Below are 27,509 nucleotides of genomic sequence, written 5' to 3' on the forward strand. Positions count from 1 at the left end.
CCGCCTTTCCGAATAATTCTGTTGTTAATTCAAGATATGTTTCATTTTTTTAATACTTTTGCGTTTATTACACACAGCAAATATTCTTGTACATACTGTTACTACAATTTATTAAAATACAAACTTTCCAGCGTGACTTACTCCTATTACGATTATAGATTATAAGTTAACATATCTCTCTCTCTCTCTCTCTCTCTCTCTCTTTCTCTTTCTCTCTCTCTCTCTCTCTCTCTCTCTCTCTCTTTCTCTCTCTCTCTCTCTTTCTCTCTCTCTCTCTCTCTCTTCTCTCTCTCTCTCTCTCTCTCTCTCTATATATATATATATATATATATAATGAATTTTATTATATATATATATAGTAAATAATAAAATTCATTTTCTGTTTGTTTGTTTATTCGCAATACAAATTTATACAGCTGCGCGGATTTCGTTCAAATTTGGCACATATGTTCTACACGTTCGAGCGGAGGTCACTGTATAGGTTTCTTTAACGTCGCCCACTTTTACGCTTTGTTATTTAATGAGAAATGAATATATTCTCGCGTGGCGTTTCGAAACTTCATTTTTGGACTTTTGGCTAGCTTTTTGGGATTTGGAACCACTGTGCGTCGTGGCGAGCTACAGGAGACGTTGTAAGTGAAGTTGGTTACAGATCACGTGGGTCCGTCCTCGCGCGTAACAGTACCGCGATGTCACCACCAGGTGGCGAAGCTTCTCGCACGCTTTCTCGCAAGAGAACTGGTTTACCGCGGATATATACCCCTACAGCACACTTTGTTGCAGGAAAGTTGCAGAACTGTTAATGCACATTGCAATGTTGCAGGTAGCTTGCAGGTTGCATTGCAATTTTACTGCAACATAGTGGAAACATTGCTGTGGAATACTGCAATGGCGATGTTTGTGCAATTTTCCTGGAATATTGCGTACAAAATACTTGCGGAATATTGCGCACATACTGCGGTACAATAGTCGCGGAATATTGCGCACACTTTTCCGTTGAATACTGCAATGGCCACGTTTCTGCAATGTTCCTAGCATATTGGGCAAACATTGGCGTGGAATATTGCACACATACTGCGGTGCAATATTCGTGGAATATTAGATGTCCCTATTATTACCATTTAATTTATTTTACTTAATAAAAGCGTAACGTATATAGAATATTGTACAATAATAATAATAAGAAGAAGAACAGTCCCAAATTAATAATAAATCTTTTGTACACTATTCCTTATACGGTCTTACATTGCACTTGCAACTGTAAGCTTCGGGTCTGCGGTTTTTCCCCACGCCTGGTCAACGTATGGTCAGTTCGGCGAGTACCCTTGACTCGCCGAATACGCGGCTGAAGACAACGCGACCGTTTTATGGTAGGGTAACTAGAAGCGAGGGCAAAGTGCGAGACGGCCCGAGGGCGAGAGAGTATTCTGTGAACGGTTGCCATCGGGTTCGCTTATTCCTGTCTGCACGAATAAATCTCATTTTTCAATTAAAGTATTTGTTAAAGCCTTAATTGTGGACACATTTTTCCCGCTCACCCTCAACCATCCCTACACAACCTACATGGAGCGTTACTGCAACGTTGATCACAGGAAACGGTCTTATATATTTCCACTTGCAACCTACGCGGAGCGTTCCTGAAATGTCGACACACAGAATACAGTGTTACATTTTACAGGCAACCTCCGAGGGAATATATGTGAACATGGACAATATGTGATATAAGTAATTAATACAATTATCCAAGTAGCACTATAAGGTTTAAGCAAACTGTTAAACTGTATATAGCAATAAAAGATATTTGTAAAAAAACTCTGAACTGTGAAATGTAAATCCACAAACACTAAAAGCTAGAAAATAAAAAAAATATGTAAACAAAATTTATGTTAAACGATTGTATTAAAAATGCGCTAAAAATTAAAAAAAAATCTTTTCTTGTTAGATATTTCGTAAGAGAATATTAATCAATTTAATACAGCATCAAGCGTCGAAATGAATTTGTTGCGAGATATCAGGCTCCACGGTTAGGGAGATGGGGTTTGTCAAAACGAGCCTTCGTTTTTTAATAATTTGTGTTTAAAGTTTTGCACGGTAGGAGTATAAGTTCGAATACGTAAGCATTCTTCTCAATCAGCGGTTGTAGCTGCGGCGGTAAAGTGTTCGTCTACGGTGCTACAGGTCGCGTGCGTTCGAATCCCTCTGCGGTAAAGGAATTTTCAATGAGAAAAAGATACACGGGCGTTATACTACTATGATTCTGCTGCACACATTTATGTTGTCGCGTCCCTCACAGACACGCCGTATATACCGTTATTTTTATTTTTCGCCTTACTGCCTGAAACGTTGCAGGGGGCGGACATAGAAGTATTACTGCACCTTTGCGGCAACGTTGCGTACAACATTGCAATCTTGCACTGTAACCATTTTGTAACTTTGCTGCAACGAGAGTGTGCTGTATGGGTAACTGTATGTGAAGCATTCTGATCATCACTGACAGTGAGTGAAGAATTCTAGTAAATACAGTAAATAAATATTACATAATTTGATTTGGAAGTTAGTTGTGCTATTATCCCATACAAAGCATATGTGTAAAACTTCGTTTTTACATGGCCGACTATGGTTTAAGGTTTAGGGGTTCCCGTCAATTTCATAGCAATAGCATAGTCATAGTAATATTGCAATTGCTTAATACATATTCACCATTTTAAGTGTTATTCTTTACAACCTAAAGCAATTTCTCGTTATAAATTACGAGTACTTTGTGCGAAACATAGGTAACACTGTATAAGGGTTTTAAAATAAATCAAAATTTATTTGAGAGAAAAACGTAATAACACCAACTTCTGTGCTCTCATGCTAGTCATCGTCGTACATACTGTACATGTATGCAGGGCCGGCGGAACCCATTATGCAAGTAATGCGCCGCATAAGGGCGCCAGCCGAAGGGGCCGCTAAAAACTATATCGCAGACTTAATAATAAAAGAATCCAACTCCCATATAAACAAACTGTAAATGTAATTCTTTTCTTATTGTACCTCGTAAAGGCAAAACATATTAAATAGAAAACAGGTGCAAAAATTTAGGGGCGCCAAAAATTTTCTTGCGTAAGGGCGCCAACCACCCTCGCGCCGGCCCTGCACAGTATTATCTGTATTATCAAAACATATATGAACTATAAGGGAAATTATTAAGATGACAATTGGTCGCATGTTGTAGCCTGATCGGTTTTTTATTATAGCGTCATTGTGTTTGTTGAATCTATATTGATAAGAGGATATTTAATATTGAGCCTGGATTTGCAGGATTTAACATCTACCGGTGTTTTCTGTGCCCCTTACAGCTATGAGATTTTTTCTTGCTAATGCTCCGAAATAAAAATGTAGTGCAGGGTGGATGGGGTGAATTTTCCCCGTGTATGGAGTTGGGGTGTGGGGAGAGTGCAAATTAAAAGATCAAAGTTCAGCAGTCTACAAACCGTAGTACGCAAACAAAAAATAAAAAATGGTAAAATCCCTTCCAAATTCCCAAATGTGAAATTTCACGCATAGCGAAATCTCACGTGTTGAATAATCCACATGTTCTATACAACTCACGCCGGCTCTGATGTAGTGGGTACTATTGAATAAATATTCGCGAATATTCACTTCGGTTTTTGTTCTCTGATCCTTGGAGCAGGTTGTACCTACTTCTCCAACATCCAGCAATGCAACGTGAAATTCATTGCTCTTTAGCTCTTAAAATCTTATCTCTCATATTTATCTTTATCTTATTTGCGGGTACATATTCTCTGTGTCATGCTGATTGAGATCAAAATTAGTCTATAGCAATTTATTCTCTAGAGTCCACGACCTGTTACATCTACATACCTGCATATAAAGTTGCTTGAGAAAAATGCAATAAAAATAAATGTATTAATATGTTTGATGTCTCGTTTATTAAAAATCACATCATAAGGCCAATTTCATCCATGGACGCACTGTTGCCGCAAGGCAACTATCATCCTACATCCATTGATTTTATTCAATTTATTGAAGTTACGGATTTAACGAAATGTACATGTATTATAATTAAAAACAACGATTACTTAATTCTGTGTGGGTATATTAACCGGGTTTCATTGAATGACATATTACATTTTTAGCTTTGTATAATATAATCTTTTATTGAATTCGTTGTTTCTGCGCGTACTCTAAACTAAACAAATGCCTCAGGAAAGTTCATATTAACACTGTTTAATTTTATTAGATACAAAATGAAATGCCCATCGAAGGTGGGAAGAAACCGAGTCACGTGCTGGTTATGTATGCTATGTTATCGATTAGCTTTCCTAATTTGAAGAAAAATGTAAGAAAATGGCCAAATTATGTTATGCTAAATATATAAATAACATGAAACTGTCTATGACGTAATAGTAGGTTGGTGCACAACTTCTGCCCTATATTGAATATGGGAAGGGAATAGAATTGTTAAGTGCACAGTTCAGATTTCAATTATATATTTTTCTCTAATAATTGTCCATATAATTCCCGACTAACATTAACGACAGGCGCATTTTGAAAGAATCAAATTTTTTGTACCACAGAAAAGAAGTTTTTCTGCATCCGAAAGTCAGGATTTCTGCAGCAATCTAATTTAAAATATTATTGGAAATTTGATAATTCACAACTGCTTCAAAATTGAATGCATTGTGACAACAATAAAGCCAACAATAATTTCTCTGTTGGCAGAATTATTTGGTTCATTATTTCGCTCCTTTTATTCTCACTAGAGAGTGTAGATCTACGAATCACATTTACTGTTCCAACGACAATTGGTTATTGTTCACTTCTAATACGACCACTAATATTAGTGAGAGCTTTATTAAAAATTGCAACCCCCTAACATAAATAAAAGCTCTGACATTAATGGCATATCATTTATATTTTACAAACCATGCATTTGTATTCTGTCACGTGCGTCCTGGATAATATTTTAACAAATAGCTGTTATGCTAAAAATCTCGTTCAATTCTGCATATTTATAAATCAGACGCTTATTAGCAATTTGTTCTAGAAAAACTCAGTCAGTTGATCAATACTAAATAAGCATGTGCTCAGTATCATTGTGTATGTCTGACTATGAGAAATCCACTGTTATTAATTTTCTAGGGTAGGGTCAGGGTGCCGACAGTGGCTCAGGCGGGTACAGTGGATCAAGTACTCTGTGCGTGAGAGGAAAAACAATATCGTTGCGTCCTATTCACGCATCAAGGCTCTCGCGATGCGAACGCAAACGAACTAGTCGCGTGTCTCCAGAGTTGACGTGTAACGCACGCGTGTTATGACTGGTTTTATATTTTCGTGTGTCCAAAGTTGTTTTTAAAGGTAAGTTTTCCTAATTTCCAGGCTACGTCATTACGCAGATGTCATTCTATTGAAAAATACATCTATTTTAGTTTATTTTGATAGTGCAATCATATTTAAATAGTCAAGTATTTTGTGTGTGTTTGAGGTTAATTATAAAATGGTAGCTCGATACACAGTGGCTCAAGTTGCTTTGGTACACAGTGGATCATGATCCACTGAACTAAGGTCGTATTTAGATATATTGGCCGGTGAGTTTCGTGAGGGTTATTCTCCCACCATACCGCTTGCCAGCTCGGTGCTCCTTTTCTCAACGTTCTGACTCTCTCTCAGGCTAGGTCTGCTCTTCGCGCGGTGGGGATTTGGTGCCCGTGAGGTACGTAGCACGCAGCGAAGCATCCCCACCACTTTCTCGTTTCCTTCTTGCTCTCGTTCCATCTCGCTGTCACCTTCGCAGAACAAGAGTGAGCCAGAAGTAGTGGGGATAGTGCCAAGCTTCTGGCGTGTAGGCCAAACCGAGCAGTCAGCGTAGAAATCCACACAGCAGAATAGGTGTGCGTTAGCTCCGAACAAACTTCAGGAGCTTTATTGGTCAGAAGCAGGGATTGTAACCCGCCCGGAGCGGGTTACTAGTAACATAAGACAGTCTGGTTTAGACAGCCACTTAACGTACTCTGGTTATCCGGCCGAAGAAATGAGCAAACTTTATGAATTTTTTACTGAATGAATAACAAATATAATCGTGCAAAACTTTTTACATAATATTCATCTACTTGTGCCCTGCTCAATTTTTCGACCAGATTAAGGGGAGGTTCCGGTCTAAAAGTCGATTTTCTTTTATTTCTTTTTTCGAATGTTCAACCTTTTAGGAATGTGTATTTAAAAGGATTTGTTGAAATTCCTCAAATTCACGAAGTTATAGGCATTTGAGTAGCGGCAAATGCGTGGGTAGGGTGGATGTACCAGTAAATGAACACGTACCAGTGAATGGATATTTTTTATTAAAATGAGTAAAATAAGTTATTAAAAGAAGCAACTAATTAATTAGAGACTTCTTGTAATTTCTTGCTTCAGATCCAAACAATTTTTGCAGCACGTGGAGTCAATCGCGCTGCAAACATAATTTTATAATAGTGTTCATTCATTAGCCTTAAGTGTTCATTTATTGGTGCGTTTACCCTAACACCCAGCCACTCGGCACTCCCGTAAAACTTTAAACGCGTTTTTCTCGAAACAGTGTTCTCAAAACGGTGGGACCTGTATCTCCAAAAGTTATTATCCGATTCGACTGAAACTTTTTTTACTTTGAAGAATATAGTTCTGGCTAGGAGGGAAACCAGAAAATAATACAAAAATTACATTTTTTTTTAGAGAACGACGACACTTGAAGTTTGAAATCACCTTTCCCTATAGTTTTCATGCTTTCAACGCCTTAGAGAATTATAAATTTTTAATTTTTTGTAATTTTGTCTGGTTTCCCCTCTAACCAGAAGTATATTCTTCAAAATAAAAAAAGTTTCAGTCGAATCGGATAATAACTTTTGGGGATACAGGTCCCACCGATTTGGATAAATTTTTTGACGCCTTGACTTTAAAGAACGACTCCCCAGTGCTGTCTGTAATGATTAATTATAAAACAAAAAATATATTTCTATAATTTAAGACATCCTGAATACAATGCAAAACGTCCGATTAAATTATATATAGTAGTTTTCCTTTAATTAATTCCTAAAGATCACCTATTTTTTGGGGCTCTAGACCGGAACCTCCCCTTAAGTGGCTGCCTGGACTAGGCTGTCTTATGTTACTAGTAACCGGCTCCGAGCGGGTTACAATCCCTGGTCAGCAGATTGATTCTTTCTCGATAGTTTCATCTCGTATTGGTTTACGCATAGCTTCGTAACTCACACAACTATTACGCTAAGAATAAATAGATTCTAAGAATAAATAACAGCCACACGGCTTCCTTCAGGCGGATCCGAGCAGCGTTCATGTTACCCCCCATACCCTACGGGGGCCACGCAACTCGAACTGACAAATCCACGATCGTCAGGTGGTGGTGGCTGATTTCTCCTCGATCGCTGTTCGAGTTAATATTTCATTAAATTTTCGTTTCGTTTGTGTTAATATCCACCATAATATTTACAGAGATTGCATGATTAAATAAAATTAGACTGATTTCAATATCATATGTGCCTTATTTTCTATGTCTTTCACATCATGATTCACTGTGTGCTGTGGTGAGCCACTGTAGATATTCGGATGCTTCCCGTACCCGACCTGCAGTCCTCAGTGGATTCCAGTGCATTTCCCATTTTTTAATAAAAAAAATTTATTTCTTTTTTTGTATCGCTCGACATTACAAAATAATAATGTATATAAAAACATCCAAAAACTAGGCTATGTTGATGCCAAATTTCAGCCTCTTTGCTCAATCCATTATAAAGTTACAGCCCTACATAACAAGACTGAACCACTGTCGGCATACTGACCCTATTATAACTACATTTATGTACCACACTTGATTCGAATACACAAATTGATACCATTTTTACTACTGTTAAAAGGCTTTTGACAAATCGTATCACTTAATCTTAATTTTAAAACTTGCCGTAACAGAATGCATTGACAATGTATTTTCATGGCTGAAAAGCTATTTATCGGATAGAAGTCAAATTGTTCAGATCATAAATTCTTATTCAACTCCATTTAAGGTCTCCCGAGTTGTTCCCCATGGGTGTATCACCTGGGACCCTTTCTCTTCAATATTTTTATCAACGATATTTTTACTAGACGTGAATTTCTCGTATTTATAGATGATTTTCAGGTTTATAGAACATTAAACAGTTATGACGATACTTGCAAATTGCAAACTGATTATATCACTAAATTCAGTAATTTTTATAATCCGCGTAGGTAGGGTCAGATGGGATTGATTGTAACACGGGGCACAGTATAACCAAAGAGGAGACATAATAAGAGGCGTCCCTCGACAAGGACAGACATAAAACTAGTATATTTTAATCAATCGGTCGAGCTGCAAAAATTTGCAAAACTATATTTTTTTAATTGTTTTCGAGCGCGACGCTCGGCGGGAGAGAGAGCACAGTTGTTATATTTTTTCGCGGTATTGAGTTTATATGGAGTTCAAATTTTTAGAAAACAAACCCGATTCATATCACATTTTATTTTGTCACTAATAATAATAATATTATAAGGCATATAAATAGTCACAGTTAAATTATAATACTGTCGTTTTGGTTTCTTTACCTTTATTGTATTAGTTATACTTTCTTTCTATTAATATTCATGAAATCGGTCAGGTGTGACACTACTTTGTACACTTTGTATATATGTATATATTTGTAAACAATAATTCACGACTTGTAACCCAGTAGTAAGTTTTTCTTATTTCTTATGTTTGTAATAATATATTTAAAGGGTTATACGCGTAAATAATAATATTATTATTATTAGTGACAAAATAAAATGTGATATGAATCAGGTTTGTTTTCTAAAAATTTGAACCCCATATAAATTCAATACCGCGAAAAAATAATTTTGTCCAGCTAGCATGTAGTATACTCGAACCACTGTGCGGCACGGGCAAAGTCACCCCAGTTTACGGTACCCCATCACATGTTTACTTTGATGTTTACAAAACATATTCTATGTAGGTATTCTCCTTTCATTTGCATACGTAGCCGCGTGCCCCCCCCCCCCCCATAATCTGTCCCCAAACCTATACCCATACTTCGGAAATGATTAACACTGGTCATTTTGGTGAACTTTCTTCTTCCAATGACGTTTTAACAAACAATGACCGCCGATTAAGGGGAGGTTCCGGTCTCAAAATCGATTTTTTTTTACTTCATTTTTCGAATGTTCAATCTTTTAGGAATGTATGATTAAAAGGATATTTTGAAATTCGTAAAATTTCCAAAGTTATAGGCATTTGAGTAGCGGCAAATGCATGGGAAACAATCGGCCACATGGCGCTGACGTAAGACTTTAAACGCATTTTTCTCGAAAGAGTGTTTTCAAAATCGGTGGGACCTGTATCTCCAAAAGTTATTATCCGCTTCGACTGAAACCTTCTTTATTTTGAAGAATATACTTCTGGCTAGGGAGGAAATCAGAAAAATTACAAAAATTTGAAAATTTATAATTTTCTAAGGCTTTGAAAGCATGAAAACTATAGGGAAAAGGTGATTACAAACTTCAAGTGTCGTTATTTTCTAAAAAAAATGTAATTTTTGTAATTTTGTCTAGTCCCCTCCCCCAGTCAGAAGTATATTCTTTAAAATAAAAAAAGTTCCTGTCCAATCGGATAATAACTTTTGGAGATACAGGTCCCACCGATTTGGATGAATTTTTTGACGCCTCGACTTTAATGACTCCCCAAGGCTGTCTGCAATGATTAATTATAAAACAAAAAATATATTTCTATAATCTAAGGCATCCTTAATACAATGCAACAAGTCCCATTAAATTATATATAGTAGTTTTCCTTTAATTAATTCCTAAATATCACCTATTTTTTTGGGCTCTAGACCAGAACCTCCCTTTAACGCGTATGACTACCACTGTCGGCTCCGCGCGTTTTGCCAAACTATTTCGCTTCTGTATTGAAAACAAAACGAGACTTCCCACTGCTGTCGATGCTTTTCGAAGGAAAAATGTCTGCTGCATCGCGTGGAATGGTCAGATTTTGTCCCAGACCCTTAGTTTTGGAAATAAATTGAAAGATATCTGCAAAAATTGGTGCATTTCGGGTGTCCATTTCCCCTTGATCGTTGTTTAAACATATTTAAATGTTCATAATGCAATAATACCTTATATCGTTGTATTCGGGAGGGTTCATAGAATAATTTGACGCAATGAACAATCGAATAACTATTACCGTTTCGACACAAAAGATGCTCAGATTTGAAAATTTGCAGTTTTTTTTTCAAAATCGATTTTCTCAAAAACTGAGGGAGATGTCAACAAATGGGTTGCGGATTCGTTTTCAGGGCCCGAAAACTTATAAGAAACGGGTATTGAATGTTACAAGTCCAGATGGCTGTTGTACTGTGTAATTATTGCATCTAATTATCCTTCTGACAGTGGAATTACTTACTTTTTTGCCTAAATACTTTTCTACTCCAGCAGTTAATTTTGGTGCACTAATCCTCGGATTATCTTTCACAATTTTCATAATCCACCGCTCGTCTCGCGTATTCAATTTCTTCTTTATTCCACATCTTACTTTGCTTAATACACCATCACATTCATTATATCTTTTAACTATATACTTAACTATATAGTACTCCTTTTCCGATTAGTAATTTCAGCTATTTTATTTAGGCTTTTTCTATTTTTATAATGGTAAATAACCAATTCCTGTTCTTCAAGAGTGGTTTGCTTCATTTTAATTAATTTCACCCTTGTGCACTAATTTGACTAACTTTTAGTTACACAAAAAATTTGACTGAAGGTATAAAGAAAGGATAGCCAACTGTTACAGAAAAGAAAATTAGGTTATTCCCGTACTTTTTACAGGCGTACCAACATGCACGATTTTCAGTGACTGGCATTTTCTGTACATTATTTCCAAATATGTATAATTTTCTTATTACGAATAAAGCTTTTTATTTGCAATCAGTATATATTGAATACAATTATGTTAGTGTGTTTATTCCTAAAAAACCTCCATCTTACATCTATGATAACAATATTTTTATAATCTGGCAAGCGTTACACTGTACGATTTTGAGTGACACTCACTGTACACGCATACATGTACTATTACCCGGCCGAAAGAAGATCCCCAAGAGGCGGGCTCGGGCGATACAGTCCGTCGCTATGACGATTGGTCGAATCATCTATTTGGGCACACTTTTAATGACGCGGCACACGTATTTTGGTTATTGGCTGAAGTAGGCACATACATTGTCGCACCGCGCGACAAAGAGAGCGAACAAAACCCATCGAGATCGAGTGGAATAGAGCGATCTGACCGACGAGCGTCAAAGCAATAGCGTAGGCATCTCAGACGGTTAACCATTAATATATAATAACATAAGAATTTCCTTATTTTTCAAACAATCTGTGCGACATTGCGTTTGGGTTTATTTTAATCAGAAAAATCTAACCAAACCAATGATAATACTTTCCTGAATATATTGTGAAAAATAAGGAAATTTTTATGTTATTATATATTAATGGTTAACCGTCTGAGATGCCTACGCTATTGCTTTGGCGCTCGTCGGTCAGATCGCTCTATTCCACCCGATCTCGATGTGTTTTGTTCGCTCTCTTCGTCGCGCGGTGCGACAATGTATGTGCCTACTTCAGCCAATAACCAAAATACGTGTGCCGCGTCTTTAAAAATGTGCCCAAATAGGTGATTCGATCAATCGTCATAGCGACGGACTGTAATGCTCGAGCCCGCCTCTTGGGGATCTTCTTTCGGCCGGGTAATAGTACAGTGACTCGCATTAATATTCGGACACATTTTAAAATCGCATAACTTTTTTAGAATTGGTCCAAACGACTTGAGTTTTTTTGAGAAGCTAGAAGGATTAGTTTGCTAAGTAACGTGATTCATCGTTTTTAAAAAAAATGCACTTGGTCGGAATAGCAAAAAAAAAAAATAGAAAAGGACGTTTTTAAAATTTCTTTTATGAGCCTGTAACGAAAATTCAAAAAACCGTTTGTAGATTTAAGTAAGTTATATACGTGCCTAAAATTTCATAAAAATCGGTTATCGTTGCTCTGAGCTATAAACGCTTAAATATCGCAGAAAAAGGTCGAAAATCGCTGATTTCGGGAATTTCGCGATTTTCAACCTTTCCTATTTTTCTCGCTATTTCGACCAATTGCATTTTTTTTCAAAACGACGAAACACGTTATTTAGCAAACTAATCCTTCTAGCTTCTCAAAAAAACTCAAGTTGTTTGGACCAATTCTAAAAAAAGTGATGCGATTTTAAAAAGTGTCCGCATATTAATGCGAGCCACTGTACATGTATGGATATATATATGTAAGTACAGTGTTCAATCTCGTATGCTTCTAACAAACAAAAAAACAGGATAGTATCATATGACGATGAAACAGGATTCCTTCCAAAAAAAAAAATGAACACGTACACGTTTTTAACATGTAATCATAAGTCTACTATGTATTTCTTTGCCTACAAAGTTCTCGGAAGTGCTTCCGCGGAAGTGGCCGGACGATCATTAAAGCAGAATAGAATCATTTGTGGTAAAATATACTAAGAGTGGGAAGAAAGTATTGCGCGAAAGTTTATAATTGGCGGAAGACTCTTGCAGATTAAAGCAGTCAAGAGTTCCTCCTACCCTATAGGCACACCCCTGGCAAGGGACATCGTAATGAGGTGGTCTTTAATGTTTAGTCAGTATAATTAGAGTCGATTTAGGGTCAGGAAGATAGGAGCGGGGCAAGAAATTGCTAATGTTCAGAACGTCGGGACATAATGATTATCCCTGTCAAGTGAGCCCCTCGATATTAAGCTGTGGTGGGAAAAGAAAAGGGGGAATAATGGAGCCGAAAAATAGAAAGATAATAATATACATTCTGCTGCTCGGTGTAATATATTACGTTCCATAAAAAGTATTGAATGTATCGTTGCGTATAAATGCAAATTGTATGCAGGATTCATAAAAAAAAGTAGACGTGTTTCATGTTTGAAATATGACGTTCTACTATTGCTCGTGGGAGATTTAACACCATTTTATAATTTACATTATGGAGATTTATTTTTTTTACAGGCATCGTATATCTATTTACATTTGTCAGAATAACTGTTCCATAATATTTAGAACGTTATAAAATTTATAACACCAGAAAGCTGCGAATCTTTTATTTCTTCAGAATGAAATAATTCATACGACTCGTGGGAAAAAATCGTACATAAATCTCACCCCCTAAATATACACCCATACGGCGCGTTACTAGAATTATGGGCAGCTATCTCAGAACATCAATTGAATCAATAAAAAGTATATTATTTTCTCGTTCAAACACAAGATACATAGGTGCTAAATCTTAGATTTCAATGATAACTGATTTATGTGTCTAGCTTCACACAATTTTTATGCAGATGAGAGGTGCTATAAAAGGAACAGGTTTTAAACGGGATAAATCATATTGCCAAAATTCTAAACGCATTACACATACAAGTTATTTTCCTGTTTAAGGCAACACTAGCGCCTACTTATAAGGGAAGATTCTGAACCTGATAATTAAAAAGAAATCTGAAACTTTGTGGATATGTAGTGATTTTTCTCCTGATTACAAAGCAATTTTTTTTGCTGCCCAAAATCACACTAACGGGGTGAAATTAACCCCTGAAGATTCGGCTATTTTTCGATTTTATTTTCTAACTCGCAATCTGTAAGAGATAGAAAAGAAATTTCAAGACAAAAGTTATTTCTTTTAATTAGATCTATCAAATGGTAAAAGTTTTATCAATTGTTTAAACAATTAGAAAAAAAGTTATAAACAAAAATATTAATGTTTTCTAAAATTCGTTGTATCACGTGAAATCTGAACTGGTTTAAATATGGAAAAAAATATGAATTATGCTGTTTCATAATTATTAAAACATCCAGTTCAGATTTCACGTGAAACCACGAATTTTAGAAAACATTATTAATATTTTTGTTTGTACCTTTTTTCTAATTGTTTAAACAATTGATAAAACATTTACCATTTAATAGATCTAATTAAAAGAAGTAACTTTTGTCTTGAAATTTCTTTTCTATCTCTTACAGATTGCGAGTTACAAAATAAAATCGAAAAATAGCCGAATCTTCAGGAGTTAATTTCACCCCCTTAGTGTGATTTTGGGCAGCAAAATAAAATTGCGTTGTAATCAGGAGAAAAATCACTACATATCCCCAAAGTTCCAGAATTTTTTTGAATTTTCGGGTTCGAGATTTTCCCTTGTTAGTCATTTGACGTAAAATTCATCGCAGTCTCACTCACAACTGATCAGTAATCCGCGGTTGATGTTTTCCTGATATAAAAATAAAATTTTCTTTAGTATCCTGGGGCGGTTTGTGAGATAAAATTATATACTAAGTGTGCCAGTTTTATATCATCAAAAGAGTCAATATTCATCTGAAACGAGAATATATAACACGTAAGCTTGATTGATTATTTTCTTTGTTTTGTGGTTATTTTATAATATGCTCACGTATAGTTTTAAATGGGACAACATAACAAGTCTTAAATGCAACGTGCGTTTCATGACTGTCCCTTTCATATTTACTTAGTGTGACTGTTCTGACTCGAGCATGGGCTTACGAAAATAAGCGAGACTATTAACAAATAATTTTAAAAATAATGAGTGCTGCGTTTGTGAAGAAAACATTGCTGTCATTAAAGAGGATTGGTTTCAATGTAAAATTTTCGAAAAAGAGGCCACTGTGTCATGAGGAATAAAGAGTGTATTCATTTTTTTTCGCTCTTGATATTTTAACAATTAATCTCACTTTTGTTCACATTTTGTATATTTTCATCAATGTGTCCCTTTCGTGACGTCTAATGTCCCATTTAAGACTACCTGAGTAGTCGTGAAAGGGACATTTTCGACTTATTTGAAAATCGAAGATTTTGTTATTTTCTGTTATTATTAATGAGTTCATAATATATTTTTATTGAAGGCCGATAAACATACTTTCTATTATTGCACTTTTTTTAAATAACTAGAATGATATTGTCAGAAGTGGACGCTAAACGAAATTGTCCCTTTTATAGCACCTCGCCCCTACTTGTTAACCTTCATCTGGCGGATGCAGGGTCCATTTTGACCCACGTTGAAGATCAAACTACACGTCTTACTTGTTATTAGTATTACTTCTTGAAAAAGAGGACGATTTCGGATGATACGAAAATGACAACCAAATTTAAAACCTTATCTCGAGACGTATATAAATTAAATTATAGGGCAAAGTATCCGCCGTTTAAGGGTTAAGGATGTATCGGACGTACAATATTAGACAAAAGTATATGAAACTTGAAATACTTGAATATCTACGTCTTACGCATAGTAAATTTAGATGTAAGGAACTCGAACGACAGTTGGAGTCTAATTTTTATTCCTAGAAAAGGTATTTTTCACTTTACAAATGCTTTCACAAGCATTATTTGCTAAACTTTTGTCAGTGAAAATGCTCCAAATTCACAATTTTCTCAAGTTATAATTTATATCTTTAAAACGGTGTAGTGAAAACAATTGAAACTTGGCATATATTTTCATGTACCCATATGCTACATGTAAAAAAAAATTGAAAACATTGGCACTATTTCTTCAACATTTTTTCAGCTGTTTTATCTGTCAAGGTCGTCTCTTTCCATAAGCGTACGTGGAAAATCAGTGAAAATTAAAATCGTTATAACTCAGCAACCATTTAGTGAATTCGTTTAAAATTTTTGGAGCACATCAGGGAGATTAGAAAGAACAATCTCACAAATTTTCATCGACTTGGCACCATTTTGAAGCTTGGTCCAATACCTCCTTAAATGCAGGTGCTACATATACATATTATACTCTTCTGCATCGAATTTAAAGTTCAAAATAGAATAAAAGAAAAATATATTCTACACGAGGAATTAAAAAATAAGAGTAAGTTATTCTAGATCGTGTAGGCCCCGCCCTAATAATATTATTAGGATCTTTCATTAATTATTTCCATGAATCTGCTGCACATGCCAGGAAAGTATTCCTCTGTCTTCGCTATTACTTTAGCTTGCAATCAGTGCTGTTTACGGGTGGAATCCTTTAGGCGCACTTTATCCCCCCTCTGCACGCCATATTTTGTGTGCATGCGACGTGAATTCACATCCTAGCATCAACTAAACAGTGTTCACGTACATGGCTACAGAGCCGGAGTAGGGCAAAGTGCCTAAGCTCCGTAGATTAGGTTGGACAGCACTGCTTCAGCTTAATCGAATAGTATTTTGTGCTCTATAGGTACTCCTTGCACCGTTATGGATGATTGCACGTAATCTATTTAAAGTAATACCTCCCGTATTTATCACATAAACATGGTATCTTATACAGAGTGATTCACCTAACTCGGCGATCTTAAATCGTGACTACGTATTAACGTTCGGCTCCATATACCTGAGGTCCTTTTCATTCAGTGTTCCTTACTTATTGAACTCGAGTCCGATACTATCAAAATTTTCCGGCGTACCGCACAGGCCGAATTAACCTTGTGTGATTTGTTAAAATTTGATGATAAAGATTGTACATACAAACTCACTTTATTTACTACTTACAAGGGGAGGACAGCATGTGATAGACACCGATTTTGATGAGCCTTGGCAGGATGGATCTATGTCGAAAATAAGTAAATAGGTATCCGAGGGTTTCACCCAATGGGCCATTATAATAGAGATATTTACATGTAAATTATTAAACATTGCATAGTGCCCGTATGAAGCATAAAATCTAACCTCAGTTTAAGAATATTATTATTATTATTATTATTATATTTAACAGGAAATCCCTTAATATACAAGATATATACATAAAACAGAGCCTATACCGTCTAGAACATAAGTAAATATTAATTAATTCATTAATTAATCACACGTGAATTTGCTAAATGACTAAATAATCTCGCGCGAAATATGCTGCAGAGTGTTCGGTAAGACGTTGGTGTGGCGTTGTTTTGCGGTCGCGTGAGTTCGAATCCTCCGCCTGCGAGGTCCTCTCTCTATATTTTTTTCACACTTTATTCTTTCCACACTGTATCAAGAGTGAGAAAAAGGTAACGACAGTAACGTTCATTATTAATTCTATATAATTAAAGGTTTTTTAACGTGCGAACTCCGACACCTCCAGAGGGGAATCCTCCGGGGATGGCCGTGGGGTTTTAGTGGGTAAAATCCCACACTACCCTGGCGCCCCTGGGGGATTGCCCTTTGCAGGTGTCGGAGTTTGCACGTTAAAGAACTTTAATTATATATATATAGTTATTGCGGTCGTGAGTTCGATTCCGCCTGTATCTATTTTTTTCACAATTTATTTTTTCCACCCTGTATGAACAGTGAGGAAAAAGGTAACGGTAGTAACGTTCATTATTAATTCTTTTGAATGTGTGTGTGTGTGTGTATATATATAAGCGTAAAAGCTAACCTCAATTTAACTATATGCCCTAGCCTTAGAGCGTTCGCTAAGATGTCGGCGTGGCGTTATTGCGGTCGTGAGTTCGATTCCGCCTTGTATCTATTTTTTTCACACTTTATTTTTTCCACCCTGTATGAACAGTGAGGAAAAAGGTAACGGTAGTAACGTTCATTATTAATTCTTTTCAATGTGTGTGTATGTGTGTATATATATATATATATATATATATATATATATATATATATATATATATATATATATATATGTGTGTGAAAAAAATAGATACAGGCGGAATCGAACTCACGACCGCAATAACGCCACGCCGACATCTTTTTGAACGCTCTAAGGCTAGGGCATATAGTTAAATTGAGGTTAGCTTTTACGCTTTATACATGCACTATGAAATGTTTAATAATTTACATGTAAATATCTCTATTATTAAGGCCCATTGGCTGAAACGCTCGGACACCAATTTACTTAATTTCGGCATAGATCCATCGTGCCAAGGCTCATCAAAATCGGTGTCTATCACATGCCGTCCTCCCCTTGTTAGTAAACTCCCTGAAGAACAGAAACTAGATTTATATTGTTTATAAATACTGGTCGAATGTTTTAACCCCTTGGCTTACCGGTTAAATTCCGACCGCCGGCACCAAATCAGCACCAGCGCTGAGCCACGCGTCGAGCCATTTCACGGTTCGGCTCAGCGTCCGAAGTTGTCAATCGCACGCGTCTTAGCCCCGTTACGCAGTTGCAACAAAGTAAATACACGTGTATGCGGCCAGGAATGACTGAGATGAAAAGACAGCGGCGAAAAGTTGGGTCGTAGTATCTACTAACCTCGAGCCTGACCGTTGGTGTTTACGTTTCGCGTAACGGGTCTCGCCTGTGCTTTCCATCTCTGGCCCGATCGAGATACCACGAGTCTCACTCGATGTTGTAAGCCAAGGGGTTAAGCGTACCTACACTATATAACATTTTTCCCTGCTTATAATGCTTTTGGACTCCTATATTTGTGGTTTCATTGGTTTTTAAAAATTTTGCCCCAAATTCTCCACATAACGGGCTTTCATTTAGTATATGATCATTCAAAGATAAAATGTATGCCGTGATACACATTTAGCCTTCACTATTCATTAGAATTCCAGAATAAAATGTTCGACACTATACTGAAAATCTCGAAGATAGGTACATGATATTAATGAATACGTCATCACTCTGACGACGAATGTTAGCAAGATTTGACGTACTATCGGTTTAAGTTAACCAGGGCTTTTCCGAGCGAGCACTTCTGTCGGGAATGTTCCATCTAGCTTGTCGCGCACTTTGAACATGATTGATATGCTGATACTAATGAAAATTTATATTTCTATATTTAACTTCATTCGGAGTACTGTTAATTATACTGTAACGTTCTGACTTGCCGTTCCTGGACGAGGAAGAATCTTGCTCCGTCACCTCCAGTGTAACCGTAATCCCTAAGGCCGGTTATGCATTTGGAGTATGTGCGGGGCAGGTGGATTGGCGTTTACGGATGGAGGAGGAAAATAATAGGTGCGTTTCGTCTTGGGAACACCAGCCAGACTCATCAGTGGGGGGACAGCTGACGAACCCTGCCTTACACAGACGGGGACTGAGAGGAATAACTTGGAACTTGTATATGTATGAATGAGATTGGAACTAAGGGGACTTGCAAGAAAGAGTTAGGAAGCTTAGATCTCTAGTTGCGCTGGTGAACACTATCCAGCGCGATCTCATGATGGGGTTGGGGACGTCACAATACATCGCGTACGATTAAAAACAGTTCGAGTGCGGTCGAGTTCGGACTCATTTTCATCATGAAACCTTGCTAATCCATTGTTAATACTCCCATGAAGACAGTATTGACAGTATAGAGATTTAAATTGTTGGAACCCCGGGTATGAAAAGTCATAGACCGATTATACTCTAACAATATAAGGTAGTTCTGTAGCGTTTATATAAACAGCACCAGTTACAACTAAATATTAACCCTTAACTGGTATACTGTTTTTGGCAAACGTGACTGGTATGCTGGGGTCGTGGCAGACCCCAAATAAAAAAGGACACAGAAATTTGTAAAGTCGACCCTGAATCAACCTCTATGAATATTTTGTTCTTAGGTAATGTGTAAAATAATAGAAACCTAGAAAGTTAAACTATTATTATAAAATTAATTAGAAAAACAGTTTACAAGCTTAGACAACCAAAAATTTTGCAGCGAACTTTGCGTGCCTGGGGTCATGAGCGACCCCAAGATACCAGTTAAGGGTTAAGCTACCCTGCAAGAATGGAATGAATGTATAGAAAATGTTTTTTTGGAAAATGCTCTGCGTGAATGCTGTCGTAGTTATTAAACAGTAGATTATCTATTTAGTGGGAAGAAGATAACCACGGCCTTTAGTAAGCAAATCAGTAAATGTGGTTCTATGCGAATTTGTACCTTGGAGTGGAAAGTGCGATAATGTGTCAGATGTTTTGAACGGAGTTGCTACAAAACCCTTATCAAGGAGATGCCTAGTGGCTAACAGAATATTAGCAGAAAGCTGGTCATCCAACAAAATTTGCATTAGAAGATGACTCATCCTAGGTTCGCTGGGGTTCGCGCCCTCATCCGAAGGATTGCTGAGGGGGCGAAGTCTTAAATTCTTTTGATTGAGCAATGCAGTCTACCCCTTCTCCTATAGGCATACGATTAATGAAAGTTTTCCATTCAATCGTTGCTTCCTACCACATCACGATAGGCATCCATAACTATTCGAAAACTATTTTGTATGCTATAATAAAAGTTAACGAGCATGCTTTGCTAAGAAAACTACGAAGTGGATTCGAAATTATTCAAACGATGCGTGGTATTTTTTAGCGACTGCGAAACTCCTCGTTAAAGGCATGATATGTTGAAGAACGATGCGAATATTTTTGTAGAACATTTTCTTCAATCTTCCGAAAATCACAAGTTATTTGTGTACGACCTATGCGCATATATTTTTTATTTGTTAGTGCGTATAGATTTGCTCCATAAACTACTATGATGCATTTAGGAATCATGCTGTATTTTCTGTTATCCCTCTAAATACCAACAAGCGATTCAGGAAAGAAATATAGCATAATCTAGACATAATGTTAGTCCGGGTAGTCTAAACAGTGGTATGCCTGGGAGGCACGGTTAGACCACAACGGCAGATATTGTATGTATGCAGTCGGCAGGCACGGTGAGACCGCAAAAGGTTAACGCTCAACCATCAGCAGTTAACTGCTGTCACTTTTGAAATTACTCCAACAAATACTTTTGTAGACTATGTGGTTCTTTGGTTGGTGCTGTGGAACCTCAATGTCTGTTTTCCCAATCACATCACTGCAATATGCGATCCCCCAAAGTTTTTCATTTTATGTAAGTACATGTGCGCACGTTTTTTTTTGAAAACACAATGTATTAGTGTTTTATAAAATTATTTTATAGATTATATGTAAATAGAGTACCTATTTAAACAAACCGAGAAACATTGTGTCGAATGTGATTCGATTGAAATATTTGTGACGAAAACCGTTACTATATATAAAATTATAGTTACAGCATTTAATCTTTGCGATTTACGTTTATACAATTTTTGTATCCATTTATATTTATAATATGCCCTGTACATAATGGATTCAGTTTGTTTCGAAAGCAGTTCGGTTCTATCTCGCAAAATTAGCGACAGGTGATAGTTTTCGCTCCAAATGTGTGGCCAGTTATGTATAAAATATACAAATTCTACTAATATAATAAGTGCGAAAGTGTGTTTGGATGTTTGGATATTTGGACGTTTGGAAGTTTGGAAGTTTGGTTGTTTGTTACTCAACCACGTCGCAACTACGTAAGGGATCTTTCTGAAATTTTGTATATACAGTGATGGACGAAAGAAAGTTTACATCCTTTAAAATCGCATAACTTATTTAGAATTGGTCCAAACGACTTCAGTTTTTTTGAGGAGCTAGAAGAATTAGTTTGCTAAATATGTTTCGTCGGTTCGGAAAAAGTATAATTGGTGGGAATAGCGAAAAAAATAGTAAGGGTCGTTTTTGAAACTTTTTTTCTGAGCCTGTAATAGAAATTAAAAAATCCCGTTTGTAGAGTTAAGTAAGTTGTATACATGCTGAAATTTTCATCTAAATCGGTCAACGTTGCTCTGAGCTACAAACGCTTAATGATCGCAGAATAAGATCGAAAATCGCTGATTTCGGGAGTTTCGCGATTTTCGATCTTTTCTATTTTTCTCGCTATTTCGACCAATTGCATTTTTTTAAAAACGACGAAACACGTCATTTAGCAAACTAATCCTTCTAGTTTCTCAAAAAAACTCAAATCGATTTTAAAGGATTTAAACTTTCCTGTGACCGCAGCAGCACGTAGTCTAGGACCAGGAATAACATATAGGATACTTTTTATCCTGGTTTTTTTAACCGATCTGGACCAAATTTTGCATAATTACTCTCTAGAACCCTGTGGAAAATATAGGCTACCCTGAAATCTGGACTTCCCACCACTTCCCCCTCAATTTACACTCTTGACACTCCGTGATAATCGAAGTTTTACCGGGGCAACGCCGGGTACTTTTAACTATAGTCTGATTTAGTGAAGAAGGCGCCTTGGGATCGGGGCCAGAACTTGCGATGTTGCCGCTACTCGAGGCTCGTGGTTGGTGCTTCCCCTACGTGGCTTCCTACGCCTTGGTCAATGACTTTCGATTACTTAACTGTGGGCCTAGAGTAATCGATGTCTTTGTCGGGTGTATATCGCTATCCTCTTGGAGAAGGCGAGGCCAATGTCCTTCCTATATAAATTTGACAGAGTGTCGAACTTTATTGGCGATTGCGGACGGCACGTGGCATGCAACATGAATGGCGGACAAGTGGAGGAATACAGGCTTATAGGATTCGTATTCTATTTAAATTCTACGCCAAATCGATCACGTTTCAAACTGAAATATTAGAAGAGGGTTTCAGTCATCATTTTGCTGCTCTTGTATTTGTTTAATTTTGGCCTGTTTTCATGAAACACAGCTGTGCTTATCAATTTGTATCCCGGAAACTCTTTATCGTATTGAATTCATTATTTTTTTATTTTAATCTACAAGGTGCTACCTATTCTAATAATATTTTTTTAGATTGAAAAATTAATTTTGTAATTTTGAAAATTATAAGCAAAGTTTTACTTTGCAATTTTCTCCTAGAAGGTAGCTTGTTTCTAAATGTAAAAAATATGCCATTAGTTGTTGAAATAGTTTGACAATTTCAAAACTTTATTCTGAAAGATTAATTCTTCCCGATTAAAATAAAAGAAAAATAACTCAATACTGTTGATAGTTTTCGAGATAAAAATTCGTAAGTACAGCATCTTTTCTTGAACATAGGCAGAAATCGCACAATTCAAAGTCCTATATTTTGTAACCAATTTCAAAATCCGTTAAACAATAACACAAACCTTTCCATAATTTCACGTGATTTACATAATACATGTTGCGCTCCGATTAAAGTCTCTAAAAATGTGATCCATTTGGCGTGGAGTGACTTGTAGATAAAGAAATCTGTTTTATCGAGTGAGTGAGAGAGATACAGTTGCGCTTGAAGATAGAAAGAGACTTCCGATCTGCAACACAACGTGACAACTAGGGCTGTTCGAGTGCTCGAATATTCGGGCAGCTTGAAATTCAGACCGAGCCGGGACTCGGTTTTCGAGCCGAGCCGGGTACCCGTAAAATCCGGGCGGCTTGAAAAATCCGGGTAGTCCGAATCCTTTCGGGCCGTCCGGAAGAACCGGATAGCCCGAATTGTTTCGGTCCAAACACCCGTTTCCAAGTGGATATTGATTAATTTATAATCTTAAAGTTTAATTATTAAAAGAATTTCTAACTACTTCCGAACCCCTCGGGCTTGTGCGAACTTCGCACTACTCATGTTTTCCTCGTATCTAGTGTGCGTATATAATTTTTTGGAGAGTGTATTTTTGTGCAATATATAATGCTTATGTATCCGGTTTTTCCGCGCAGTCCGAAATAATTCGGACTACCCGGATTTTTCAAGCCGCCCAAACAAATTCGAGCTAAGGTGAATGTCCCAATTTTTGCTCATGTCTCCATTTCTGCAACATTCAAATATAGCGCCAAATGAAGTTTGTGCGTCCCATTAATTCTATTTTCTGTATGTAGATATTTCCCAAATTAATTTCACTTGCAGATAATCACTTTAAACAATACAGCTACATGTCTATCTAATATATCACAACAAAAATTCACAAATTATGAAAAAAGTGATGAAATCCCCCCCCTCCCCCTATAAACATGAGTCATGTACAGGGATTCGAACCGCCGCGTAACCCTAACCCTTACCCGGTTAACCAAGGAAGGTTTCTGTAACCCATACTAACCGCTAGGGAACGGTTCTTAAATTCTAGAAAGAACCGAAGTAACCGGGTTAACCCGCTACGAGCGGGTTACTAGTACAATAAGACAGTCTAGCCTAGACTAGACAGTCATTTACGGCAAGTCAGTGATATGTGAATCTACAGGCAATACATATTCAGATTAAATGAATACACAATGTTTCAAATATACGAGTATATAATCCATGCAGGATCGATTAATTTTAGAGGGTTGTTAGAAACGGAATTTATACTTTGACTGATTCATAATCTGTAATCTGCAATCTGTGAACTCCAGGGCCCTTGGCCACTTATTCCCGCCGCGGTGCTATTTCGCAAGCGAGAAGCGCTCGCCCGGTCGCCGCCTGGCGGTGGCGTCCCGAACTACTATTATTTAAAAATCAGTATTTTAAAAAAATAAACACGTTAGAACCTTCCTCTAGCCAAGGAGAACAAAGTGATGTAACACACTTGTGGGTACAGTTCATATTTACTTAGAAACCGCATTTCAAAGTATGCAACTTCAATTTTATATAATAGTATAGATTTCTTAAACTTCAAGCTTTACTCAACACCAATATCTTTTACCATCAATATCTTCTACAGCCGTGTGCGCGTTTCTCCCTTATAACTTCCATTCTCTAGCATTCGAATATTTTCGACACCTAAGCCTTAGACAATAGACAAAGGTCTCGTTATCTAGTCGACAGTCGGTCTCGTGCGTGCGGCAGGTAGTACCGCAGCACCGAACAACCGAGTCGCAAACCCGCACAGTCTAAACGGTGTGAGATTTTGAACAAAAATCGGCCGACAGCGCAAATCGTGACTGATTTCAATAATTTTTTTTTTAAATACTCGTAAAGGACACAACAATAACGCAGCACTGCAATAAAATCCATATCTGTTGGTCTAATTTATAAAAAAAAAACATTATTTAGCATAACATAACATAAAAGCATAAAGTATGCAGATTAAAGATATTAAAAATATTTTTTTTTTACAAATTTAATATTAGCTGGAAAATAAAAAAATGACTTTACATTTACAAAATTTTTGTTTTGAATAAACTGCGTAACTGATTTTAATCTTATATTTATAAATTATATTTCAATTTGATTAGTTTTGATTTTATTTTTAATATATCTATAAATTTAAAAATAACTTTTTAATAATTGTAATTTGGAGTAATTAGAATCGGATAATTTGCGGTAACTAATTTTATAATATAATTTATAAATATAAGATTTAAATCAGCTATACAGTTTGTTTAGAACATAAATTCTGTAAATTTAAAGTAAACTTTTATTTTATATTTAATATTAAATTTACAAAAAATTAATTTTTAATATCTTTAATCTGCAAAATTGATTTATTTATGCTTTTATGTTATGTTATGCTAAATAGTATTTTCTATAGATTAGACCAACAGATACTGGTTTTATTGCAGTGCTCCGTTATTGCTGAGTCCTTTACGAGTATTTTAAAACAAAATTTATTGAAATTGGTCAAGATTTGCGCTGTCGAGGGTTTTTCGTCCAAAATCTCGAACTGTGCGTCGGCAAACACTCACGAAGTTAATCTTTGACCTCGTATATTTATTACTTTCACGTGCATGCACCACCCTGCGAAGGAGTCTCCGATATTAAAATAAAACTCATCTCTATTTAGAATCATGGTTACAACTATGTTTTTCACCGTATTACTGTAACCGCATTAACCCGGTTAACCGGATTACTCGGGTTACAGATGAATTCTGTTACCCGGTTAGGCGGGTTAGTCGACGATACGGCTTACCGAACCGGGTACGGGTTAGGGTTCGGTTCCCTGCTCATGTATGAAAGAAGCTAATTCCCTTTCTCCTGAAAACCGTTCTTCTCGAAAACCTTTCTCCAGAAATCTTATAATGTCACTTCTCTGCCCTCAACAAATTATCCTCATAACAAAAATTCACAAATTATGAAAAAAGTTCACGTGCAAAAGTTGTGAAATCCAGCTGTATATTCACGAAAAAAATTAAAAAAGTTCATATGCAAAGATTGTGAAATCAACTTTGCTAATTCCAATTGTATTCTCGTTCTCCACTCGAACACTGGTTCCTCTGTCACTTTTTATTCTTGACATTCCTTTATTGGCCACAAATTAATTCAGTGCTCATATTTTCAGCTTCGCTTTTAAGTAATTAGCAGGCGAGAGGCCTGTAGTTGACACAAAAACTTTTACAAGATTGAAGATAAGACACGAAACTTATGGATTGTTCTATATTCAGTGTAGATGTTTACTTCTTCTTGTTGCTTGAAATAGCGGAGTACGGAGTTTCACTCCGTACAGTTATGCCCCAAGACGTAAGCACCTACACTATTGGTTACAGCTAAATATGAAAATGACAAGAATCGGCCACAGTCTTCAAAATATAATAGAAATAGATACTGTTAATAGATATTTTCATGCAACTTACATTCTAATTACCAAAATACTATATAGTCCACATAAAGACAGCCGAAAATAAGATCAGAGCACTTAGAAACAGAATAAATTGAATAATTCGTTGGAGCCTACGTATTTCGTCATGAATCTCTGTTGACTAACAGTTCAATATGGCGGAAAACAATTGCCAAACGCACGTGGGCTTCTTTCATTTATTTTCAAGAATAAGTATGGTATACAGTTTTGTACAGGTTTCCCTTACTTTTTTGTTTTACATTCGGACTTTCTGAAAGCTGTTATAGATGAGTACTGAAAACATATACATTTTTTTACTATTGTTAAGCAAGAAGTTGACAATAAAGCGAGGTAAACCACTGTTGTTTTTTAATTTGAAGCTCAAAGTATGCATAATAAGGAACCGTTGCAGTATTTTGCAACAATTTGCCTTTTTAGCAAATATCATCATTTTTGTGCACACTAACGCGAGTATAATTTCCGATCAATTCAGTCTTTACATATCCGCGAGTGTTTCGTGCGGAGGAACACACTTACTTCTAGGTTATACAGGGTGTCCCACTAAGGAGTGGACAGCGCGATATCTCTTAAAGTATTGTCGATAAAAATATAAAAAAAATAGGGAATTGCATGGTTCGAGGGGGCCCATTTATTAGCGCGAACGAATTTTGTTTCCGATTATTATTTTAAAAGATACGATGGTCAAGTTCGGTTTTTCAAATGGAACTATTTTTTTTGAAGACCTGAGTTGATAGTGCGTTCCAAGACAAATTCAATAAGCTTTAATGTATACACTTTATTTCCACTGGTTTTTAAGATATTGCGCTTGCAAAATTACTGATTTTCACTGGAAGAAAACCCTCTTGAATGGCAAAAACCGGGGGCGGTCTTACTGGCGCCACGGGTGGCACTGCCTGTTGAAATGGATACTTACCTGCCAAAGGTCTACGCCAGAAATGGCAGGCCCAAAGGTTGGACAATTCTTTTCCGTCAGAAATGCTACTTAGGTAGGTACATCTGCGGTATCGAGAAGCGCATCGTTACTTTTATTTCGCACTTGCTTCTACGCTCGGATGGCCGGTTCTTTTGGGAGGGATGCAAGTTGGATTGGTTAGGTTAGGAGGAGCGAAAGTTGCTAGACTAAATTTCAACCATAGGGAG

At 36.5% G+C, this 27,509-nt stretch overlaps 3 protein-coding genes across 7 annotated transcripts in view; 1 reads left to right on the plus strand and 2 right to left on the minus strand.

The window, feature by feature from the left end:
- The window catches only part of LOC143378523 (uncharacterized), a 497,243-nt gene that overhangs the window by 350,321 nt on the left and 119,413 nt on the right, over positions 1-27,509 (plus strand). The window lies entirely within an intron of this gene.
- Positions 1-27,509, minus strand: part of LOC143378514 (acyl-CoA Delta-9 desaturase-like) — a 271,792-nt gene that overhangs the window by 175,062 nt on the left and 69,221 nt on the right. The window contains exon 1 of one of the 3 annotated variants that reach the window (XM_076830336.1): positions 1,754-1,763. The exons of the other annotated variants lie outside the window; for them this stretch is intronic. The gene's annotated coding sequence lies outside the window, so the exon portion shown is untranslated. Of the gene's footprint in view, positions 1-1,753; positions 1,764-27,509 lie in introns of those variants that run through there. 3 annotated transcript variants of the gene reach the window in all.
- LOC143378509 (lachesin) overlaps positions 1-27,509 on the minus strand; it is a 351,722-nt gene that overhangs the window by 45,326 nt on the left and 278,887 nt on the right. The gene's annotated exons all lie outside the window — the stretch shown is intronic.

This window comes from Andrena cerasifolii, chromosome 2 (genome assembly GCF_050908995.1).
Source record: "Andrena cerasifolii isolate SP2316 chromosome 2, iyAndCera1_principal, whole genome shotgun sequence".
Classification (NCBI taxonomy): Eukaryota; Metazoa; Arthropoda; class Insecta; order Hymenoptera; family Andrenidae; genus Andrena; species Andrena cerasifolii.